The sequence below is a fragment of the Mauremys mutica genome, chromosome 10 (genome assembly GCF_020497125.1).
Source record: "Mauremys mutica isolate MM-2020 ecotype Southern chromosome 10, ASM2049712v1, whole genome shotgun sequence".
In the NCBI taxonomy this organism is placed as follows: domain Eukaryota; kingdom Metazoa; phylum Chordata; order Testudines; family Geoemydidae; genus Mauremys; species Mauremys mutica.
The window spans coordinates 82,249,383-82,273,236 of NC_059081.1; the positions used below are offsets into that span (position 1 = coordinate 82,249,383).

Sequence of the window (23,854 nt, forward strand, 5' to 3'; positions counted from 1 at the left end):
CCTCATGGTTGTGAAGGAAAAAACTTGAGAATGTAAACTGAATGTAACTAATGCATGATGTCTGCCTGAGCCTGCACACAGCATTTAGCAGAGGGGGGAGCAGCAGCCCCTGCAGTCAGAAAGAAAACTACCTGTCCCAACTCTTACTGCCAGAGAAGACCAGGCCTCTGCTGCTCTACAATCATAGAAATGTCCGGTTTGGGGGGACCTCAAGAAGTCATCAAGTCCAGCCACCTGCACTGAGTCAGGACTTAGTAAACCTAGACCATCCCTGACAGGTGTTTGTCCAACTTTTTCTTAAACACCTCCAATGATGAGAATTCCACAACCTCCCTTGGAAACCTATTCCTGTGCTTAACTGGCCTTATAGTTGGGAAGCTTTGCCTAATATCTAACCTAAATCTTGCTGCTGATTAAGCATATTACTTCTTGTCTATCTTTAATGGACATGGAGAACAATTGATCACCATCCTTTTTATAATGGCTTTCAACATATCTGAAGACTTATCAAGTCTCTCCTCTGTCTTCTTTTCTCAAGACTTAACATGCTCAATTTTTTTTAACCTTTGCTCATAAGTCAGGTTTTCTAAATCTCTTATCATTTTGTTGCTCTCTTCTGGACTCTCTTCAGCTTGTCCTCATGTTTCCTAAAGTGTGGCATCCAGAATTGGACACAGTACTCCAGCTGAGGCCTCATCGTTGCCAAGTAGAGCAGGACCTCCCGTGTTTTATGTACAACAATCCTGTTAATACACCTCAGAATGTTAGCCTTTTCACAACCGCAGCACATTGTTGGCTCATATTCAATTTGTCATGCACTATAACCCTCAGCAGCACCTAGCAGTTAGTCCCCATTTTGTAGCTGTGCATTTGATTTTTTCCTTTCTTAGTGTACTACGTTGGACTTATTGCTATTGAATTTCGTGTTGATTTGAGACTAATTCTCTTATTTGTCAAGGTCATTTTGAATTCTAATCCTGTCCTCCAAAATGTGTGCATCCCCTCTCAGCTTGGTGTCATCTGCACATTTTATAAGCATACTCTCTGCTCCATTATCCAAGTCATTAATGAAAATATTGACTAGTACTGGACCCAGGACTGACCTCTGCAGGACTACAGTAGCTACGTTCTTGCAGTTTGACAGCAAACCATTGATAACTACTCAGACTACTGACTTTCTACCAGAATGGATGTGGTCAGTTTAGGAGGGTGTCTTAGATGTCTCTCTGGGTTCTGTGATGTTGACTTCTCCTTAATGGGACTCAAATGCCCTTCTGGGCTCCTCTGGTCTTTTGGCTCTAGGATTCAGCTGGGAGTGGTGGTGGGGAAGTGTGGCGGTTCCCTCATGCATCATCCGTGTGTTGCACCAAAATGAGAACTCTTTTATAATAGATTGTTCCTCTCATTTCTTACAGTCTTTGATCAGTAGTGAGATAATGAAGTGCTCATATTTAAATAGTCATCACTGGGCATGCAAGTTAATGCTCCATTGAGAGAAATGGGAAAGTTCACACTAATCTTAGTACTAGTTTTCGGCTTTCTGCAGACCCAGGTAGACATCACTATGTTAGTTACATTCATTTAGTTTGAAAGTTTCCTTCTGAACCATAAGGGTTAGAGCCTTTATGAATAATAATAATAATAATAAATCTGAGATTCTGGAGAACAAGATTGCAACCTTAGGGGGGAAAATTGCATGATTGTTGACCTACTCAACTTGAGCCTGAATAATTTTTATCAGAGTTTTAGGAAAATTTAAAGATGCCAGTGAGAGAATGCACAGTAAAAGAAAACATCATTTGAAAGTGCATGCCTATCAAAATACATACTATCAAAATAGTTTTTCAATTACTTAAGTCATCTGTTCATTTTTGTGCTCATTTTTGGTAACATGTTGGCTACCAGTTGGCCAAAGCTTACCTTATCACAAAATTATGATCTGTAGTTGTGTTTGGGTGTTGGGGAGAAGGATAGGAATGACACGTATTTCATAGTGACAGAATAATGTGGTAGGAAAATGTAGGGCAGCCGCTGAAGAATTTAGTCTCACTGTGTGTGGGGTCCTACGTAATCCCTCTGATAGCATATGTTATCTGCTCCTGTAGTGCTTTGGTCTATGTAGAGGATAACAGTTTACTATTGCTATTAGTTATTCTTTTAGTCCAGGGGTGGGCAAACTTTTTGGCCCAAGGGCCACATTGGGGTTGCAAAACAGTATGGAGGGCCAGGTAGGGAAGACTGTGCCCCCTCCCAAACAGCCTGCCCCCCACCCCTTATCCACCCCCTCCCACTTCCTGCCCCCTGACTGCCCCCCTAAGAACCTCCAAACCCAGCCAACCCCTCTGCTCCTTGTCCCCAACCGACCCCCCTCCATCCACCCCCCCCACCCCCTGACCACCCCCTTCCAGGACCCCCTGCCCCTGACCGCCCCCTTCCAGGACCCTACCCCTTATCCATCTCCCCCCCCCCCAGCCCCTTTCGGAATGTGGCCCCGCAAACATGGGCGGAGGACTCAACAGGAGCAGGGGCAGCCGCACAGCCAGAGAGAAGCGGCGGTTTCCCCTTCAAAGGGCCGCTTCTCTCTGGCCGGCTGCGTGGCCTCCCAGTGCTCCCCCTGAGTCCTCCGCCTGCGTTCCCTGCGCTCCCGCCATCTGCACCGCCCGCCTGCATATGATTTCAGTGCAGCCAGTGTTGAGTTGCCCGAGTGCCCGGCCCTGGGTCCCCCTGTTGTTGGGGGGCCTTTGCCAGGGCACCCTGTGTTCACTTGTAAATCTGCCCCTGCACCGCGCCGCCCAGCCCCGGAGCCAGCCAGGATGCCGCGCTGCCAGCACAGCAAGCTGAGGCTGCGGGGGAGGAAGGACAGCCGGGGAGGGGCCGGGGCCAGCTGGGAGCTCAGGGGCTGGGCAGGATGGCCCCGCAGGCCAGATGTGGCTTGCAGTCCGTAATTTGCCCACCTCTGCCCTATCCACACCCCCGCCCTCTGACCACCACCCCGAACTCCTCTGCCCTCTATCCAACCCCCCCTGTCCCCTGCCCCCTTACCACACTGCCTGGAGCACCGCTGGCTGGCGGCGCCACAGCCACGCAGCCGCCGCCACCGTGCAGCACAGAGACTGGGTCAGGCTGGGCTCCGCAGCTTGCTGCCCCAGGAGCTCGCAGCCCCGCCGCCCAGAGCATTGCGCCAGCGGCGGAGCGAGCAAGCTGAGGCTGCGGGGGATGGGGGATAGCAAGGGAGGGGCCAAGGGTGAGCCTCCTGGGTCAGGAGCTCGGGGGCCGGGCAGGACAGTCCCGCAGGCCGGATGTGGCCCGCGGGCCGTAGTTTGCCCACCCCTGTTTTAGTCTGATGTGGATATAGGGCCTGTTTTCAAACCTTGTTGAATTACCAGGCGTCGGGTTTCAGTATAGTTTCACATGCTATAAACCCTGTTTTCTTCAGTGTATGTAATTTTCTAGCCTTTTTATAAACAATGTTAATGTTGCAATGTCCAGCACTCAAAAGTTAGAATCTGTGTGTAGTGTTAATCCATCTACTAACAAAGTGTCTGTATACATACTCATGTTTATATTATGTTCTTCGAGTGATTGCTCATGTCGATTCCAAGTAGGCTGTGGAGCCCCCTGAAATTGCATTTTCATGGAGGTGTATATAGGTCCCTGCCGACCCACCGCCTCTCCAGTTCTTTCTTACTGCTAGTGATGTTCATTGGAGCAGCTCCTCTCTTGCTAACAGCAAGCAATCCCCTAGTGGACTTTTTTCTCATTGTTATCTGTAAATAATTAAAATCGTAGAGTTAGTTAGTTCAAATAGTCTAGTTAGTTTCACCCCCAGGCAGCATCCGACCCCAAGCCCGGTACTTTGGTGCAGAGCGTGCTGGCCTCAGTAAGAGAAACCATGGTGCCAAGAAAGGACTCTGGCTCCAGGGACTCTCGGCACCGCCATTCCCCAGCGCTGAAGACTTCCTCCAGTGCGAGAGCCCGGCACTGTTCCCTTCACCGGTGCTGCACAAGAAGAAGAAAATGGAGAGAGGTCACTCTCCCACTAAAGTAGTGGAGCGAGGAAGCACCAGTGGGGTGTGTCCTGTGCTGGGACACCCTGCTCCAGCTCCGACTCAGCTGGTACGGTTGACTCCAGCCTCACTGGGAGGTCTGTTGTGTCCAGTTCTAGTGGACTCCCAAGTGTGGGAGAGTCGGGAGGAGGACATAGACCTTCCTTCTACACCGGACACTTTTGAAGCAGCTAGGGACCTCATTGCAATGACGGTGCAGGCACCGGCGCCGCAAAGAGGCACCGTGCCCTCTAGGTGCAAGCTCATGATGATAAGGCACCATTCATCCTCACCTTGGCACCGCTCCCTGGCATTGTCTCGTTCTGCACCACCTCGGTTGCTGAGGTTGGAGTCCTCATCAGACTCGGAGCTGTAATCGCCTCTAGGCGAAGCCAGCACTGTTCCCCAGTATCACTCGAGGCAAGAGGAAGGGCAGCTGCCACCCATGATGTCCTTATGGACCCCGAGGGCCTACCACCAAGTCCAAGGTCCAAGGTCCTTATGGACCCCGAGGGCCTACCACCAAGTCCAAGGTCCAGGGTCCAGATCTTTGTCAGTGCCTTCAGAGGCATGGGTCCCTCCGTCATCGACTTAAGTAGCCTGTGAACCTCCGCAAGGGCAGGAGATGGGCACGCAGGTTGACACTGAGACTGCTGCGGGACCTGGCACTGGGGGCGGTACTGAGACGGGTGTGGGCCTGGGAACCAGCACTGCCCCCGCACGACATAGGGCCTTTCAATGCAAGGGGATCCCCACGAACCAGAGGGGCAGGAAGACTCAGTGCCCCTGCGGGCATCTTCCTTATGCTCCCCAGATGAAGCGATGGCGGACACCACCACACTGCCTGCCATGGACCCCAGGGCACACCAAGAGTTGCTCAGGAGGGTGGCTCAAAACTTGAGCATGCACATGGAGGAAATCTCAGAGGAGACTGACCCTATGGTGGATATTCTGTCCCTGAAGGTCCTTCAAGGGTGGCTTTGCCCCTCATTTAGACTATCCATAACACCACTAAGGTGTTGTGGCAAACACCTGCCTCTCTTCCCTCCATGGCGAAAGGGGTAGAGAGAAAATATTTTGTGCCCTCCAAGGAGTATGAGTACTTGTTTACCCATCCTCATCCGGGTACTCTGGTGGTGGAGGGGGCCAACCAGAAAGAAAGACAGGGACAACTGGGGCCGACCCCTAAGCAAAGAGTCCTATACGGACCGCTATGAAGGTTCGACTCCAGGGGGCTCCACAGCCGACCCGATGGGTACCGCTATGGAAAAACCTTCCGGCGACTGTGTATGCGGCGCACAGACACCTACTTGGAATGGACATGAGCAACACATCTCGAAGAACAAGTTACGAAAGGCGTGTAACCGTTTTTTTACAGCTATCCATATATACACATAATATATGCATATTTATTTGTGTAAAATATAAGCATATACATATCTGTGTGTGGTATATAAAGTTGAAAGCTCAAACTACACTAGCACTGCATTAAGTTGGAACAGTTAAAATGAATCAACAGAAGTCAAAATGAAGATTCATGCATGAACCTTAATATGTTGCTTATGCCTATTGTGTAGTGTTTTTGTTTTTCTTGCCACATTATACCTTTAATATATTGTTCAGATAATTGCTATAAAATATAAAGGAAGGGGTACAGTCTGAGTTAACCTTGCTGTTTTGGGTTTTCTTGCTTAATTTTACTGTAATGGTGATATAGGTTATTTCCATTTTATAATGGTGAAAGGAAAAGACAGACTGTAACTAGTTGGTGTGTTGTTCCAGCCATGGTATCCTCATGGCTGGAAATACATGTTCAGTTTCATAAACCTGTCCCTCCTCGCTCTCTCATTTTCAAAACAATATGTAAGGGTTAACTGTCACATGTGCCTCTTGCGGATAGTAGGAATGAACTGCAGTGTTTAGTGTACTGTGCAGTTAATCCTGCAGTTTGATGAATGGACCTTGAATAGACAGAAGAGTTTGTAGTCCTGACATGTTAACACAGAGTTAACTGTTCTCATTGCTTCTATGACTTACTGAAATAAATCACTGTATTAATACAGTGAGTTATTGAGACAGAGCGAGATTTAGCACTCTGGCAACCTGAGCTGACTGTGGATTGTAGCACTTAGCCTGCATGGCATCTCTGCTAACTGGGACTTTGAACATGGGGTCCTTCTTCAGCATTGTGAGGCGTCGCTATAAAAGGAGGCGTAAGAAACGTTCTGAGAGGAAAGGTAGTATATTAATTTTTGTACTGTCAAAACAGAATAGTGGTGAGCTTTTATAAATAGAAAAATGCATTGTAGAAATGTTTTCAGATTATACTAAAATGTAAATACTAAATACAATTTTTTTTCATACGTATCTTTAAAACAATCAATTCTGTAACACTTTTTTTATTATGTTTGAGTATTGAACACCAAAAGCAATAAGCTTCAAATGGAAATAAATTTTCCAATATATTTCACTTTGCTTCCAGGCTTTCAAAATTCAAAGTATTTATTTTTAGACAAATATGTGGAAGTCTTAAAGTTGCACAGCTTTTTGTATTTTACTGCTTGTTTTATCCCTAATGAATTGTTTCATGGGTCGGACTGTAAGCTGTGTGTCTTGTCACTGGATTTTCATTAATCAGTTCATAAACGGAGCTTTTTCTGTCTTTAAAATTAGCCTGTCTTGAACAGCAAGTATAAATCAAGAGCTACTAAAAGTCTCCTTTATCTTTTAGCTAAACTTGTAAGAAATCTGTAAAGTATCAAAACTATTAAAATCTCATTTAGATTGCATTGCTATTCATCTAGCTACACCTTTGCTGTTTAACACATTTAGATTAGGTAAAGAAGGAATTCTTTTATTCCTTAAAATCTGTCAATTAGTTACATATCTCTTGAAAACAAAGTGCATTAATGAGAACCCTGGTATAGGCTTGTTATAATTTCTTGAAGTATTTTGTACTGTTTGTATTTTTGTATAATTGGAAAATACTGAATTGTCTCTGGAGAATAATATGATATCTGGAAAAACAGAACATTTCATATATGGCACTTCATAAAAATATAGAAACCTTATAGAAAGGTGTAATTCCGCTGCTGTAAATGTTATTTTTCTGATTCCATTTGTATCTGTGAATATCTGTAACTCTTCTGGATGTCATTTTTGTATCTGGCTGATCGATATGGCTGGCATGTAATGTATTTAGAATTACAAGCATTCTCGTCAAATGCTGCTATTAGTATTTTAGAATATGGCAGTAGATACAGCCCTATACAGATGACATTAACCACAGTAACTGTATTTACTTACCATATCTATTTTGTGTTTGTGATTAAATATATCAAACAACTCTAATACAGTGATCATATTATATCTGATAAATATAGCAGAAGACTTTACTAACTGAAGCAATATTTCTAGGGAAAAATAATGGCTTTGCAAACTGTAATTAGGTTTTTCATCATTTAGATTCCATAAGTGGTAATGAATTTGTATAAAAACTGAGTAACTCAACCCAAATCACTAACACAGTTGAGTATACTAAGAGCCGGCATGTTGGCTATATCTTATGGTACCTGTACCTTACTTCAAATCCCTGCTAAGCAAATAACAGTTACATTTTTTCTTGACTCTTGTCTTTTCTTTGAAAATACATTTTTTCACAGTGCTTTCAAAGTTTAGTATTCAAACATTATGGATCATATTTTAGAACAGGCAGTAGGGGAAAAATTAAGGGGAAGGCTAAGGGACGCATCCAGACAACTTACATGGGCTTTGGATCATGCCTATAGTGAGAAGATAATGATGATCTAACAAGACAGCTTGAATCTGGGTAGGACTCTGCATTTTGTCACTGAACAAATTTCACTAAAAATCACTGACTGATAAAATAGATCATTTTTAGTTTTGATTCTAGTGCATGTAAGTATTACTCATTTTTCAGGTTCTGAAAGCTCTCTGGGTTAGTAGTGGCTTAGTAGGATTGCATGAAGTGCATATTCCCTATTGCACATACATTCAAATTGATCCTGAAATGGTTTTTTATTAAGATCCTTAAAATAAAATGTGAACATTGTATTGGAAAGTCCAATCAAGCTATGTTAGTTTTTTCTCTCATGTGTCCCATCTTTTAGATGTATTTAGAAAAAAAATGTTTATCAAAGTAGACTGGTGACATGATCAAAGAATCTTGTAAAATAATACATCTGTTTTAGCCACACTAGAACTGTATGGAAGGAATATTTAAGCTCTGTGAATAACTGTATAGGGATGAAGAAATAAAACAGTTAAAAGATTAAAGCTTCAGTGAATAAAGTGCTATAGAAGATAGACTAGTTAAGGGTTCAACAAAAAATACTTACTTTTTACCAAATCAACACACACTTCACTTAAAAAAAAAAAAAGCCAGAGATTTCTAAATCCCTTTAGAGACCTGCTAACAAGACTAGATTTATTGTACAGTGTTTTTTCAAATAATGTTAGGGATTTCTAAAGAGCCAAATCTTGGTTCCAGTGAATTCAGTGGACGTTTGTCATTAACTTCAGTGGGGCTCAGATTTGTCTAAATGTATCCTTTGGTTCTAGATGTAATTCTTCATATGCCAGTAGCTGGTAATGTTTTTATTCTGTTCTTGAACATTTGTTTACATTTGACACCAATGAAGTGGAAATGTGAATTTCACAAGGTGGACGTTTTTTGTTCTTATATAATTAATAAACAGTAATTTAGATTCCTCAGTCTTTTAAATGCCAAATTAATCTACCAAAACATTTTTATATTTTAGGAGATTGTTACAAAATAGTTAATTATTTTAAGTAATGTGATTGATTAGAAGACATGATAAATCAAAATGTTGTTCTTCAGAATGTAATCTGAATCAAATTTGCTAGTGGTTTGAAAATTGATCAAGTTTGGGTTTGTTCAAAAGGGGAGCTGATTCGGGATGGTGGATGGCTTAATTTTAGGCTTCTGTTTCTGAAACCTGTAATCCAGATTTCCCAATGTCTGTAGCACTCACCAGCTACTGTTCTCAGTGGGATCTGTTGAGTGCTGAGCCGTCATGAAAATCTAGCCCTTATGGCCCAATCCTGTTTTGACTGAGGCCAGTAGAAAAACTCCCATTGACTTTGTTGTGAACTGGAAAGCAAAATTAGACCTGTAGTCATACATACTTTCCTAAACCATGCTCTTTACTGTCCTGCTCTATTAATTTCAGAGATCAAGAGTTAAAGGGTGTTGTAAAATCTGTCCAGGGCCCAACATGAAACAGCGTTACAGAGGTTTGGATTTTTTTTTCTACGTAAGCCTTGGTTTCACTTGGTTCCTTGCCAAACACCCAAAAGCATTAATTCTAACGTTGAAATTTTATCATTCAAACACAAGAAAGAATAAGCAATTAAAACAAGCATGTATATTGAAACAGGGAAATTGAGTGATTATGGAAAACAAACAATCATAACCTTTAAAATCTCTCTCCGTTTTGGAGGCAAAATATCAGTGTGTCATTTTCAGAACAATCTGTCTCTGATGAAAAGGAAAAGGATTAATTCTACTTTTAGTCCTGATGGTTAAAGTGCATTCACTTCTCTTGTTTCTAACAAACACAGCAGAGAGAGGATGGGGGAAATATAGCTTTTGTTGATGTTTTTGGAACAGTGGCTGGTCAGTCACAAATGGATGCTTTGGCTGGCGGGTCAACTACAGCACCTGTTGCTTGGACCCTGGTCCCCATTCCAGTCAGGGATGTCATCTGGTTTCATCGTTTCTTCTCAGATAGTGCTGGGTTGTGGTCATCTCATCGTGCTGTGCTGAGGTAATGCAATTGATTTCAGGATTTGATGGAAAGCCTAGAGAGAAAGATAGGCTGGGAGGAAGAGTGAAGGGGTGGGGGTGGAGGGACCAACATAAAAGGAAGGTAACAGAACAGGCCCTTATATGTCTTTGTGGTACTAGTAATTAGGTATCCCCACTGATGGGCTGAGAACTGGATGTCATGATGTTGTGATGTTTGCAGTGTTGTAGCTGTGTTGGTCCCAGGATATTAGAGAGACAAGGTGGATGAGGTAACATCTTTTTATTGGGTTTAGCTTGAAAGCTTGTCTCTTTTGCCAACAGATGTTGGTCCAGTATTACCTCACCCACCTTTTATCTCATGATCATGTAGTGATTTTCAGAACTCACCAGTGAACAAAGTTCTTTGAACAAGAACAAGGCCTAATGGCCTTCCTCTCAGGAAGAAAATCTTTGACTGGTCTGCTTATTCTGTCTTGGGGCCAGGGAGTATGAGACAAGACAGGCTAGTATATAAGGTGGGATGAGAGATGATAGTGGTTTTTTTCAGTCTCTTTTTAAGAATCCCAAAATGGGTAAAAGTGGGTGGCATAGTTCATCCCCCTTATTATTTTATCCACCAATTAGGGTTAATATCCACCACACCCATTTTGATTCATTAATTTCCGGCTCCACATCTTCTATTTTTACCAAGTATGATTTAAACAGTCCTTGAATCATATCAGTCGCCCCTTCTTGTTTGAACGAATCCACTTTCTCTGTCTAGTTTTCTTATACTTGTTCATAACATTCATAACTGAAAACAACTTGACCTTTTTTTCCATAGTTAATTTTCAGACAGACAAAAAGTTATATATTGTGTCATTTTATGAACTTTCACTGACTTACAGAATCACAGGACTGGAAGGGACCGTGAGAGGTCATCTAGTCCAGTCCCCTACGCTCATGGCAGGACTAACTATTATTTTAATAAAGTGTGCAGCACTGCACTTACTATTGCTGTTTCAGAGAGATCAGTGTCCCATTGTGCCTGGTACTATATAACTAAATAAGACGGTCGTCGTCCCAGAGAGCTTATAAATCAGATGTTAAACAGGACACAACAGATGGACAAAATAGACAGATGTGGATGGGAGAGGGATGAAGTAACAATAAAACAAGTTATTATAAAAAGCAGAAGTCAGATCTTGCCACTTGCATAACTTTTTTTTTATTGGCATGCTGAGAAGTATTACAGGAAATTAAAATGAATAGTCAATTAGCAAACTAAATGAAGCAAAATACATTTTGTGTGCATTATTCTTTTTGTTTTGTTCAGCTGTTACTTCACAAAATTCATGAATTCCCAATAGGTCTGCCAGTGGTTAGGGTGAATTAATGAGGTTCTACTGTAATTTATAAACTCCTTGTTCTAATGAATATATTGTCATATTAAATGTTGTAATGTTGCTGAGTACAATTAGAACTAGAATATTTTGAGGCTTCTTTGTAGTATGAAAGTGTTACTCAGATAATTCCATTGTTTAACTATATGTTAAATGACAGGCTTCAAAATATTAAAATATGGACAAGTAATCTACATTTTTAAAAGATCAGATATCTATCTATATATGATTGGTTGTATCTTCACTCAATCATTAAAACATTTCAAAATGTATGGTTATGTAATTGAGATAGTAATTAATTCACAGTTTAAAGCATGTTTTCCTTCTATTAAAATTTAATAAAGAGGAAACTAAGTTTTCTAAAGAGTCTGACTTAACTCCTCAGGAGCAGTGAACTTTTGAGTGATGCTGAAATTTTATTCTTCGAGTGACTGTCCACACAGATTCCACTGGTCTGCATACTCCCATGCACATGAGATCAGATTATTTTGAATAGCAGTGTGCGTGGGGCATGCACTTGTATCCTGAGTGCTGTCTCACTCCCTATAGCTGAGGGCATAAAGGGTGGTGTCACTGCAACCAACATTCAGTTTCTTCTTACCACTCTTGTCTTCGAGACTGAACCCTGTAGTTTTGCTCTCAGTAAGTAGTTTAGTTGTTCTTCAGTTTAGAAAGTTTATTAGTTTTAACTCAGTACTGATAAGTTTTTTATTTGCCAATTAACTTAGTTGCTTAACTTTTAGAACAGCATGGTGATAGGATTACCTGCTGTATGAGGATGTTTCCCTGGTATAAAACACACTGCACAAGAGTCTACCCCTTTTCCTCCCGAACAGAAGCCTAAAGTGACTGATCCTAAGGACTAGTCTACAGTAGAAGCACTACAGTGATGCAGCTGCGCTGCTGTAGCGCATCTAGTAAATACACTCTATGCCAATGGGAGAGGGCTCTCCCATTAATATAATAACTCCACCTCCACAAGAGGTGGTAGCTATAGTGGCGGGAGAAGCTCTCCCTCTGACATAGTGCTGTTCTCACTGGTGCTTAGCTTGGAGTAATTTACGTGAATTACGTCACCCAGGGGTGCGAATAAGTTATACCAAAGTAAGCGCTCGTGTAGACCAAGCCTAAGTCATTGGGCTTGAAGATCTGCCTGTCCTGTGATGCTGCTATGCCCATCAATAGTGGGCATTCTCAGTACCTGCTGTGCCTTCGTGAGGGCAATGCCCTGGCACACTGCTTGATCTGTAAGACCAGGAAGGTGAAGCTGAAGCTCTTCTTCAGTGAAAGATCCAGGCAAGCCTTATCAGATGTGGGAAGACTATCAGAGGAACTTGGGTCATTCTCATGTGGACAGCACCTTAGTTAGCTGAAATGCCTCTTCAGGCTCCTGGGCTGCATTGCATAAGCCCTACTTTTCAGCTGAAAGAATGACACACTCGGAGAGAGGTTGCAAGCAGCATCCCTATGGAGGATGAGAGCAGGCACCGATCCCCCTCCTCAGGACAGAAAACCTCAGATCTGGCTGCTGAGATCTTAAGGTAGAGTTCCATACCAAGAACAGAAATCTCTGCCTGGTTCAAAAACAGTGCTGCTTCTAGTACAAAGAAGTCGTCTTTGTCCTTGGCACTGAGCAAGTTGATGCCAAGCACCTCTACACCAGCTCTGCTAACACTGAGTCATGGTGCACCCACACAAAGATCCTGCACTGGTCACCTCCTTGGCACTGTTAGTCTTCTGTTCCAGCAGTACACAAACAGTCTGTGCTGGCATTGCTACCATACATAGTGCTGAGACACCTGTGTCGGATTGGTACCAGACACTGAGACAGAGTGCGCTGGAGAGATCTGCATCTCCTTTTGAGGAGGCTTAGTCTTTGTCCTTTCTCTCAGAGGCTCCTTCCTGGAGCATGTCACTTCCAGACCATGAGTGGCACAATGAAGGTCTGCCAGAGAGTCCGGGGTGGACTCTGAAAGGAACAGGAAGGTAACTGGGAACTCATCAGGATCACCCACCTGATATTCACCTATGTGCCCTCCTAACTACCCATACCAATTCTGGCCATACTGGTCTAATTGTGTAATTTTGATTACAAAATTAACCAAAACCTATCAAAGTCTCTTCAGAGAGAAGGAATATTGATTAGTCTGTTATTCTGTTAAGAAGTTCTTCCTCGAGGGGAAGAAAGGAGTTGGTTCTGTTCAGTCTTTGAGTCAGGAATGCTAGTTGCTTTTCTGCTTTTAACAAAACAGACAGACACAAGGGAGAGAAGAGATAGGATAGTAAAGCTAGAGGCAATTACAGCTTTTGTTGTTGTTCTCAGGATACAGGGTAGCTAGTCTGTCATGGACAGATTTTGGGCTGGCAGTTCAGTCAGCCGTAGTGTGAGTGGAGTTGAATTGGCTGTCTCCTCTAACTATGTTGGTGCAGTTGATTTCAGTGTCAGGTAAAAAGCTGGGACAGGACAAGAGGAAGATAGTGGAGGACAGAAATGGACACATGAGGGAGGGGAAGACAGCACTTTTACCGTGCTGTGGTCCTCACTGGTGCAGCGGTGATTCTTTGGTGTCCCAAGTGATGTGTCAAGGACCGTGTATTATGATGAAAATCCTTCCACTCTAGCCTTCAAATTCCCTTTTTAAGGACTCCAGAAAGGGGTGATGGGTGGAATAGCTCGTCCTCTGATTAGTTTGTCTACCGATCATTTAAGTTGAGCCTTTATTATGGTGTTTTAAAAAAGTTTCCATACAGCTTGCAGGGATTTCACTTTTGGCACTGTACCTTTAATTTCTAACAAATTTATTTGGGCATAAGCTTTTGTGGGCTAGAACCCACTTCATCAGATGCATGGAGTAGAAAATACAGGAGCAGGTATAAAATACATGACAAGATGTGATTAGCCTTACCAAGTGTGAGGTCACTCTAACGAGACAATTCAATTGACAGCAGGATACCAAGGGAGGAAAAATAATTTTTGATGTGGTAATGAGAGTGGCCCATTTCAGACAGTTGACAAGAAGGTGTGAGTAACAGTAGAGGGAAATTAGTATTGGGGAAATTAGGTTTAGGTTTTGTAATGACCCAACCACTCTCAGTCTTCTGAAAGGCTGCTGACCCCCTGGTCTATGTAGATGTCTCGAGAGATCCGCAACCTTTGCACCAGGCAGGCAAGGCACCATGCGATTCTCCCAGTCATTGCAAACCCAGCTATCTATGCTTCTAATGATCGAATTACCCATAAATATTACCTGGCTCTTCCTAAAAACTGGAAGCTATTATGTGTATGAAATCAGATTCTTTTGAATAGTTATGGGGCTGCACTTGTGCTCCAAGTGCCCACTCAGTCCCGACAGCTGAGGGCATAAAGGCAGGGCAGGCACAACCTGCAGTCAGTTCCTTCACGAAGAATCCCCCAGGGGTAGGACTCTGATCAGCAGGAATGGAGGGCAAACTCTGGAGTTCATGCATACAACACATCTCAAAGAACCAGTTACTTACAATAACTGTTCTTTCTTCAAATGATTGTTCACGCGTATTCCACTCTGGGTGACTGACAAGCAGTTACCCTAGTGCCAGGAGGTGGGTGAGCACAGGTCTTCTTGTAGAATGCGTATAGGACTACCCTCTCAAAATAAACATTTGACCTGGCAGCTTGCATCAAGGAATAACAAATGGTAATAATGTGGATCAAACACCTCGTGGCTGGTTTACATATTTCTGATACAGAATGTTACCCAAGCAAGCCACAGGGGCTGCCTGAGCCGTAGAGAATGAGTTCAACTGTCCAGGTGGGTATTTTAGCAAAATCTGGAAAGCTCTGACACAGTGTGAGACCCAGTGACTCTGGCTGTCCCTTTACCCTTTCAGCAAATGCCATGAAGAGTCTAGGTGTACACATGAATGACTTGGCCCTGTCCAAATGAAGCTCTCACAACGTCCAATGCTTGAAGTCTCATTTTGCCTGGAGGGTGGGGAGGAATGTGGGTTAGGGAAGAAAAGTGGGGGTGGGGTGGGGAATAGACTGATGTGGGAGTCTGAAACCATCCTGTGACGGGTTGGATCACAGACTGCCAACTGAATGTGCTGAGACTACCTCTAAGCCCATTTTCCCTGCCAGCTTGGGATTCCAGTACCTTGCCTGGTTGTGCCAGACATGCTAGCCTGCTACAAACACAGACCCAGGTCTGAACCACATCCCCCAAAAGCTGCAGGTTTAACTGAAAACAGCTTAAGAAGTGCTTCTGTCTCCAGCACTCAGATACCCAGCTCCCATTGGGGTCCAAACCCCAAATAAATCTGTTTTACCCTGTATAAAGGTTATAGAGGGTAAACTCACAATTGTTCGCCCTCTGTAACCCTGATAGAGAGAGATGCACAGCTGTTTGCACCCCCCCCCGATATTAATACATACTCTTGGTTAATTAAGTAAAAAGTGATTTTATTAAATACAAAAAGTAGGATTTAAGTGGTTCCAAGTAATAACAGACAGAACAAAGTTAATTACCAAGCAAAATAAAACAAAAACACGAAAGTCTAAGCCTATGCAGTAAAAACTAAATGCAGGTAAATTGGAGGTGTTCCAATAGGCCTCTTTTACAGACTAGACTTCCTCCTAGTCTGGGTCCAGCAATCAGTCTCACACCTGTAGTTAGTGTCCTTTGTTCCAGTTTCTTTCTGGTATCTCCTTGGGGTGAAGACCAAATGGAGGGGTTTTACCAGGGGCATATATAGTCTCTCTCTTGTGGGTGGAAGCCCCTCTCTCCCCCTGTGTAGAATCCAGCTACCAAAAGGAGTTTTGGAGTCACATGGGTAAGTCACATGTCCATGCATGGCTCTGTTTTCTACAGGACGTTCCCAGGAAAGCTCAGATGTGGATTGGCGTCTATCAAGGTCCATTGTTAACCAATTACTCCCAATTACTTGAATAACCCCTTCACACTATGTTGACCAAATCTGCTTTAGGTGCTTTCTACAGCAAACACTTTAAATACAAGCATAGAGCTAATGCTCATAACTTCAGATATAAAAATGATACATGCATATGAATAGGATGAATACTCGCAGAAGAACATAACCTTTGCAAAGATATGTTACATGGCATATCTAGCATAAAACATATTCCAGTTATGTCATATTTACACTCATAAGCATATTTCTATAAAGCATTATGGGGTGCAACATCACACATTCTAATCCTAACCATCCATAAACGTCAGGTGAGCCCTGAGAGCAACTGTATGTAAGACCCTATATGGGGGGCCTGCCGTAAGGCCCTGAGTCTGTCCTATCCTAACTGATATCATGACCACCAAAAAGGCAGTCTTCATCCACAGCTGGTAAAGAGAACAAGTAGCTAATGACCCCAAAAAAAGGGAGGCTCCATCAGAGCAGCCAACACCAAACTGAGGTTCCAGGAAAAGATGTCTTGAACTGAAGCAGGTACCAAAGGTGTACCTACCTCCTATATGCTGTCATTTCTCTTTGAAGATTGGCTATTTCCCCTGTAGCTGGGAAAACACCTCAGCAGCCTGCTAAACAACCAGTGGGGCCACTGGACAATCGAGATGCTAAAGGAGCACTCAAGGAGGATAAGGCCATTGCGCAGAAACTAAATTAATTCCTAGCATCGGTCTTCATGGCTGAGATATGAGGGAGATTCCCAAACCTGAGCCATTCTTTTTAGGTGACAGATCTGAGGAACTGTCCCAGATTGAGGTGTCAATAGAGGAGGCTTTGGAACAAATTGATAAATTAAACAGCAATTAAACACCAGGACCAGATGGTATTCACCCAAGAGTTCTGAAGGAACTCAAATGTGAAATTGAAGAACTACTAACTGTAGTCTGTAACCTATCATTTAAATCAGCTTCCGTACCAAATGACTGGAGGATAGCTAATGTGATGCAAATTTTTTAAAAGGTCTCCAGAGGTGATCCCGGCTATTACCAGCCGGTAAGCCTGCCTTCAGTACCGGGCAAACTGGTTGAAACTATAGTAAAGAACAAAATTGTCAGACACATAGATGTACATAATTTGTTGAGGAAGAGTCAACAAGGTTTTTGTAAAGGGAAATCATGCCTCACCAATCTACTAGAATTCTTTGAGGGGGTCAACAAGCATATGGACAAGGGGGATCCAGTGGATATAGCATACTTAGATTTCCAGAAAGCCTTTGACAAGGTTCCTCACCAAAGGCTGTTACGTAAATTAAGCTGTCATGGGATAAAAGGGAAGGTCCTTTCATGGATTGAGAACTGGTTAAAGGACAGGGAACAAAGGGTAGGAATTAATGGTAAATTCTCAGAATGGAGAGGGGTAACTAGTGGTGTTCCCCAAGGGTCAGTTCTAGGACAAATCCTATTCAATTTATTCATAAATGATCTGGAGAAAGGGGTAAACAGTGAGGTGGCAAAGTTTGCAGATGACACTAAACTGCTCAAGATAGTTAAGACCAAAGCAGACTGTGAAGAACTTCAAAAAGATCTCGCAAAACTAAGTGATTGGGTAACAAAATGGCAAATGAAATATAATGTGGATAAATGTAAAGTAATGCACATTGGAAAAAATAACCCCAACTATACATACAATATGATGGGGGCTAATTTAGCTACAACGAGTCAGGAAAAAGATCTTGGAGTCATCGTGGATAGTTCTCTGAAGATGTCCACGCAGTGTGCAGAGGCGGTCAAAAAAGCAAACAGGATGTTAGGAATCATTAAAAAGGGGATAGAGAATAAGACTGAGACTATATTATTGCCCTTATATAAATCCATGGTACGCCCACATCTTGAATACTGTGTACAGATGTGGTCTCCTCACCTCGAAAAAAGATATATTGGCACTAGAAAAGGTTCAGAAAAGGGCAACTAAAATGTTTCGGAGTTTGGAGAGGGTCCCATATGAGGAAAGATTAAAGAGGCTAGGACTCTTCAGCTTGGAAAAGAGGAGACTAAGGGTGGATATGATAGAGGTATATAAAATCATGAGTGATGTGGAGAAAGTGGATAAGGAAAAGTTATTTACTTATTCCCATGATACAAGAACTAGGGGTCACCAAATGAAATTAATAGGCAGCAGGTTTAAAACAAATAAAAGGAAGTTCTTCTTCACACAACGCAGAGTCAACCTGTGTAACTCCTTGCCAGAGGATGTGAAGACCAAGACTGTAACAGCTTTCAAAGAAGGGCTAGAAAAATTCATGGAGAATAGGTCCATCAATGGCTATTAGCCAGGATGGGCAGGGATGGTGTCCCTAAGCCTCTGTTTGCCAAAAGTTGGGAATGAGCCACAGGGAATGGATCATTTGATGATTACCTGTTCTGTTCATTCCCTGTGGGACCCCTGCCATTGACCACTGTCGGAAGACAGAATACTGGGCTAGATGGACCTTTGGTCTGACCCAGTATGGCCGTTCTTATGTTACCACTTCCATTACCATTTTAGCCATGAAGTTATCTGCAGTAGTAACCAGAATATATAATACCCTCAGTTTCAATATCTTTGGGATTATCCCTCTTTCCCGTTCAACACATCATACTCTGAACTCTGGGGTACAGATGTGGGGACCTGCATGAAAGACCCCCTAATCTTATATTCCACCAGCTTAGGTTAAAAACTTCCCCAAGGCACAAATTCCTTGCCCTAGAATGGTATCGCTGCCACTACCAAGTGAGTTAGACAAAGATTCAGGAAAAGGACCACTTGGAGTTCCTGTTTCCCCAAAATATCCCCCCAAGCCCGTTCACCCCCTTTCTCAGGGAGGCTTGAGAATAATATAATTAGGAAGGCCAAAAAAGAATGAAAGCAAAGTATTGAATGAAAGCAAAGTCCTCTACATACATAATTTTCTAGTAACCTGAATGTATTTTGCTTTAGAGACACATAGGCCTGATTAACAATTATTTACTGACATCATAAGGTGCATATATAGCTTCATGCTTTCCCTCAATAGCCCTTGTCTATGCCAGTAGTTCCCAACCTTTTCTTTGCAATTGCACACCTTGAGACCTTCATTTATTTTGAGGTATACCACCATATTGTCTCCAAATAAACTCGCCCTCTTATTGCCTCGAATGAAGCTGTTGACTACTTTTGCCATTCACAGTCTGTACAATATAGTTAACGATAGTATAGTCTAACCTCACACCAGTTCTGTCCTCAGCTCCACCCAGTTTGGCCCCGCTAGTTCTCTCACCAGTTCTGTCCCTCTTAGCTCCCCCAACTCACCCCCCAGCCCCCACCCCCCTTCGCCTCACTTCTGCTTCTCCGGGGGTTCTTCCCGCCTCCCAAGCCTGGTGGCTGCAGTGGGGTCCCTGCTCCCCTTACAGTCTGGGGAGAGCGGCTCTAGGGGCTCTTCCCTCTGCCCCACCCCCCAAGGGGGTCAAAATAAAATTTCTGCACATGGCCCTGCTTCCTACTATTCTTGACTCTCAGCATTTGAGTTAAGATGCTTCCTTCTTGCTTCCTGTATTCCAGAAAAGTGTAATTGAGAGTGTGCTTTTAGTATTTCTGTATTGGTCACAAAGCAGTCCCCAGCAGCCAGGAGGAACAGTTGCTCAGAAAGTCCTTGTCAGTTTTTACAGCCCTGGGATAGAACATGCTGCGTCTTTCTGTGTGGATGATGCATGTGCTTTCTAGTTGCTACGTAGGAGCTGTGAGGGAATGGAGCACGCTGAGTGCAGATGGAATCTTCAGCTAACAGGTTTCTACTGAACATGTGTGAACTGAGATTTTTCTCTAACCTTCTACTCGGAAACTGTACTTCAGCTGTTTTAGCTGAAACTTTAGAAAAGAAAGCAGATGATGTTCGTCCATCGTTGTCGATGAAGACCTCAACAACTCATTCGTTCAATGACCGGGCTCTATGCGTCCAAAGATGACTGATCAGTCTGATTCGGGCGTGGAACGTCCTGTCACACGTCGGGCAGAGATGTGATGGCACTGTCGATGATGTGCGGGCAGCTCTGGACTTGCGCAGCTCACGCTTTCTTTCAGCCTCAGCAGTACGCCTCGCCTCAGAGGTATTACTGCCTGTGTGAATGAGGCTGCGCCATGCTGGACGGTTCAGTGCGAGGGTTTCCCATGTGGCGGTGTTGATCTCGAGGGACTTCAGAGAGGTCTTCAGCATGTCCTTGAACCGCTTCTTTTGTCCTCCATGGGAGCGCTTTCCCTGGGTGAGTTCTCCGTAGAAGAGCTGTTTAGGAATGTGCTCGTCTGACATTCTCACGACATGTCCAGCTCATCTGGTCTGGGCTCTCATCAGCAGTAGATACTCAGCATGAAAAAAACGTGAACGGTTAAAGTTTGGTGAAGTCATAAGCAACCAGAAATTGGTGTTATAATAGAAAGTGCTGGCCACATTAACTACAGGCATCACTGTTCTGATAAATTGGTATTCGATGTTGATAGATTGGAGAAGGTTCAGAGAAGAACCATGAATGATCAAAGGATTGGAAAACATGCCTTATAGTGATAGACCTAAGGAGCTTAATCAATTCAGTTTAACAAAGGGAAAGTTAAGGGCTGACTTGATCAGATTATAAGTACCTACATTGGGAACAAAATATTTGATAATGGCCTCTTCGGTCTATTGGAGAAAGGTATAACGTAATCCGAAGGCTGGAAGTTGAAGCTAGACAAATTAAAAAATTAAAGAAGTTGCAAATTTTTGCATGAGAGTGATTAGCCACTTCAATAACTTACCATGAGTTGTGGTGGATTCACTGTCAGTGGCAATTTTTAAATAAAGAGTGGATATTTTTGTAAAAGATCTTGCTACTTCAAACAGGCATTAATTCAGGGAAGTCCTCTGGCCTCTTAGGCAGGAGAGCATTCGAGATGATCACAGTGGTGCCTTCTGACCTTGGAACCTATGATTCTGCTGCAGCACAACTCACCACACACCCATCCCCTGCGCCTGCCTGCAAATCCAGCCCCCCCAGACCTCACATCTGTGCCTTATCATTGGTTCCTCCTGGTTCACTTGCTTATTGGTTCCTTATCTTTAAGTCTGTCCCTGGAATGGATATAGTAAGGAGGGGGAGAGAGAAGATGCAGTGATTAAGACTTTGAATCTGGGATAGGAAGTGTCATGAACATACAGCTAAGGGTAGCATAAAATCCCTCCTTTACTTGTAAAGGGTTAAGAAGCTCAAATAACCTGGTTGGCACTTGACCAAAAGGACCAATAAGGGGAGAAGATAATTTCAAATCTGTGGGGGAAGGTTTTTGCTTTGTGCTGTGTGTGTTGTTCTCTCTGAGACAAAGAGAGAGACCAAGCAAGTAATCCGGCTCCTACTGAAATGATGCATCTGATATTACAGAAACAGTAATAGCAAAGAAATGCATTAGATTATCTTTTGTTTTAGCTTGTGAATTTTCCCTATGCTAAGAGGGAGGTTTATTCCTGTTTTTTTGTAACTTTAAAGTTTTTCCCAGAGAGGAATCCTCTGTGTTTTAAATCTTATTACCCTGTAAAATTACCTTCCATCCTGATTTTACAGAGGTGCTTCTTTTACTTTTTTCTTTATAATAAAGTTCTGTTTTAAAGAATCTGAGTCTTGTCTGTGCTCACCTCGGTTACCTATTTGGTTGGTATATTATTCTCAAGCCTCCCTGAGAAAGGGGATGAACGGGCTTGGGGGGATATTTTGGGGAAACAGGAACTCCAAGTGGTCCTTTTCCTGAATCTTTGTCTAATCACTTGGTAGTGGCAGCGATACCATTCTAGGGCAAGGAATTTGTGCCTTGGGGAAGTTTTTAACCTAAGCTGGTGGAATATAAGATTAGGGGGTCTTTCATGCAGGTCCCCACATCTGTACCCCAGAGTTCAGAGTCGGGAGGGAACCCTGGCAGGAACTTTAGTAAAATTGAGAGTGCAAATAGAAAAAAGAGGGGAAGGAGAGGTATTATGAGGAAAAGAGGAGCAGTTCATGTATGAAAAGATACAGTTTGAGATTGTCTGGAGTTTGAAGAAGAGATGACAGAGCAGCAGCTTGAAATGTGAAACTGAACAAGTGGGGGAAAGGTCAGATAGAGAGGTAGATTTGATAACCATCAGCGTAGAGGTAGTGATTGAAATAATGGAAGAGGCTGTGTATACCAATAGAGACAGGAGAGAAAGAAAATGAAAGAACTAAAAACTAAACCTTGGAGGATAACAACACATGAAGAGAAGATAAATAACTGTTAAAGAAGATGATGGAGGAATGATCAGGAAGATAAAGAATCAGAAGAATATAGCTGTGGAAACAGAAGAGAAGTTGCAATGGGAAAGTGATCAACCATATCTGAGAAAGCAGACAAACCAAGAAAGTTAAGTAGGTGTGGAGGGATAACTAACATTGGGAATTTAAAAGTTTGGAAAGCATGGGATGAGAGATGGGATCCCTGGGGCGCAACCTGGGCCTGTGGGACCTCTGTGCTCTCTTAACCATCCAGCTAGGGCTCACTCTCACAATGCTTTGCTAACCCCCACAAAGCAGCAAACCCCTCCAGGCCCTGTTATCACTCAGCACAACAGCACTTGGAGCCACACACCCAGCTAGATCAGAGCCACTCATGAATCACACAGAGAAAGGCACCAGTCAAATCCCCTGAACTTCCAGCACTATACCTCAGGAATATACTGTCTTGCAGTGCTCAAGACTAGCAGTGCAAATTTACTAATTGGTTCACCACTTCATCAATGGAGAGTGGATATACACTAGCTTTTGTAAACTGGAGCAGATTTGCCATATGCTTCAGGCAGACTCACTGGTAAAGATAAACAGTTAAACAAATTTATTGAGTACAAAAGATAGATTTTAAGTGATTATAAGTGATAGGCAAAAAGTCAGCGTAGTTACCAAAATAAAATATAAACATGCTGTCTAAACTCTCAACCCTACTAGACTGGGCAACATCGAGATTAAGCCGTTTTTCTCACCCCACTGGATATGGCAGTCCTTAGTATACAGGTTTGTCCCTTAAACCTGGGCCAGTCTCCTCTGTTGGAATCTTCAGTCTACTGAGTGTCTTTGTTTCTTGCAGCATAGGTAGGGGCAGGAGAAAGGCCAAGCCTGGGCCCCATGTTCTGTTTTATAACCTCAGTCCCATGTGCTTGGAGAGCACAAGTTAGGCATGTCAGTGGGCGTTGCTGAGTCCCCAGGCAAGGTTGAGCAATCCCCCTGGTGTGGCCTCATGCAGGTGAGTCATTGAATTGTAGCTCTCTTGCTAGACAATGGCTGTTGATGGATTGTTTGACACCCTGCCTGGGCGTTGGTTACTTTCCTTGCTGTTGTCTCTGGGGAGCTAATATCTGGCTGATTCCCCAATTTACAGCATGTTTTAGTGGCAAAGGAAGACCCTGTGATGCACTGTGGTTGTTAATCCCCTTTCTCTAGGCTTGTGAACTTATCACAGAATCTAAGTGTAATGTAACTAAGGAAGCCATCAACCTCAAAGATGTTTGGAGAATTTTTCTGAACTCATGTGACAAAGTTTGGATTGGGCTGATCAAGGCTACAATAAATTTGGACTCATAGAACCATAGGGTTAGAAGGGACCGCAAAGGTCAACTAGTCTAACCCCCTGCCAAGGATTTGTTAAATGCTTTGTGTAGTGAAAAGGGGATCTGAACTGGAACACTGAACACC

General features: G+C 43.2%; 1 protein-coding gene across 4 annotated transcripts in view; it reads left to right on the top strand.

Moving 5' to 3' along the window:
• ADARB1 (adenosine deaminase RNA specific B1) overlaps positions 1 to 23,854 on the top strand; it is a 271,564-nt gene that overhangs the window by 114,058 nt on the left and 133,652 nt on the right. The window lies entirely within an intron of this gene.